Raw genomic sequence first — 2,097 nt, 5'->3', positions numbered from 1 at the left:
GTCTTGCAAACTGTGGTTTTGACAATGTTCGCACGGTGGGGGATATTTTCACTTGGATGAACAAGCGTGCCAATAGTTCAGTGTTCAAACGTTTGGATAGAATGGTTGCTAATAGTGTGTGGTTCAGTTTATTTACTGAGGGTAATGCTTTTGTAAAACCACGAGGGCTCATAGATCACAATGCTATCATATTTGAGGAACCAATGCAGCTTCAAAAGGTTAACAAACCTTTCCAGTTCTTCAATTATCTAATCGACATTCCTGGCTTTCATGATGCTGTTGACAAGGCTTGGTCCTTTATTTGTTCAGGTTCTTGCTATGCTCAGTTCACTTCTAGGTTAAGAGAAACCAAGTTGTTACTTCGATAACTTAACAGGAGCCATGGTGATGTCTCTTCTAATGTTTTGGTTGCTAGAGCCAATCTTGAGGAAATTCAAGTGTGTATGCTCAGTAATGGAGCCCCCTCCCTCCTCACCTTAGAGAAAGATTTGTTTAATAAACTTAATGTGGCTCTTGCCGAGGAGGAGTCTCTCTTGTTTCAAAACTCAAGAGTGAAGTGGATGAGGCTTGGGGACGGGAATAATTCTTTCTTCCACCAACAATGTAAAGCAAATTGGAATCATAACAAGGTTTTAGCTATTGTGAATGATTCTGGAACCTTGGTTCATGGCCAGTTACCTTGTGCAAAAATAACAGTCATTTATTTCAAAAATCTGTTGTGGTCAGAGACTGTTCACTCTCACATTGATTTAGAGTCTATTGATTGCAAGGTTCTTACTGAGACTCAAGTTACTTTGCTTAGTGCTACGGTTACTGATGCTTTAATTCTGGACACTTTGAAGAAAATGAAGAAAAATAAGGCTCCTGGCCCTGTTGGAGTAAATATAGAGTTTTTCTTAGCCACTTAGAGCACCACAGGACCTGATTTCTGTGCTTCTATCAAGCATTTCTTTGAGACTGGTTTTTTCCCTCAGGTACAAATTCCACCCTCATTTCTATCATTCCTAAGGTTGACTCCCCCACTAGAATGAGTGATTTTAGACCTATTTCCCTTTGTACTATCATGTACAAATGTATATCTAAAATTATAGCAGCTAGACTTAAAATGATAATGCCATCCATAATTGATATTGCTCAATCTACTTTTATTCCGGGGAGGTCTATTTCTGACAACATTCTGCTTGCCCAAGAATTATTTCGTGGTTATGATAGGGACACTGGCTCCTCTAAATGTGCCCTCAAGATTGATCTTCACAAAGCATTTGATTCTATAAATTTGGATTTTATTATTGCTACTTTAGTTAGGCTCCATTTTCCGGATATTGTTATCAAATGGATCAAAGCTTGCTTATGCACTACTAGGTTCTCGGTTAAACTCAATGGTGTGATTCACGGGTACTTTCAAGGGACTAAGGCATTCGACAAGGGGAACCTATATCCCCCTATATTTTTGCTATATGCATGTAAATTCTGTCTAGCATCCTCAACAAGGTTCCTCAAGGTTTCATCTATCATTGGTGTTGCAAAGAAATGGGTCTCACTCACTTGTTTTTTGCCGATGATGTGATATTTTTCTCTCACGGTTCCCAGGAATCTGTTATGCATATCATGGATTCTATTGCAAAATTTTCTTCTTGGAGTGGCCTTTCTCCAAGCATTCATAAAATAAATAGTTTTATGTGCAACTGTGACCATGATTTCACTGTTTGGTTTGACTCTTTGTTGATCCCTCGGGGTACTTTGCCAGTAAGGTTTCTTGGTGTTCCCTTGATCACTACGCAACTGTGTGTTAATGACTGTATGCCCCTCATCATATAAATCATGAATATGCTCAATTCTTGGACCACCTTGCTTCTGTCCTTAGCTGGTAGAGCCTTGCTTATCAAGTCGGTTGTTTTTGCTCTAGAAGCTTTTTGGTGCAACCATTTCTTGTTGCCAGGGGCTGTTCATGCTACTATCCAGTTTCTTCTTACCAGATTTTTGTGGCATGGTAATATTAACCACAAGGGTGGAGCCAAGGTTGCTTGGCAAACAGTGTGTCTTCCTCGGGAGGAAGGGGGCCTTGGCTTAAAAAATATGCTCGAGGTGAACAAAGCC

This window comes from Apium graveolens, chromosome 10, assembly GCF_009905375.1.
Source record: "Apium graveolens cultivar Ventura chromosome 10, ASM990537v1, whole genome shotgun sequence".
In the NCBI taxonomy this organism is placed as follows: domain Eukaryota; kingdom Viridiplantae; phylum Streptophyta; class Magnoliopsida; order Apiales; family Apiaceae; genus Apium; species Apium graveolens.
Note: the sequence above shows the minus strand (reverse complement) of the source record.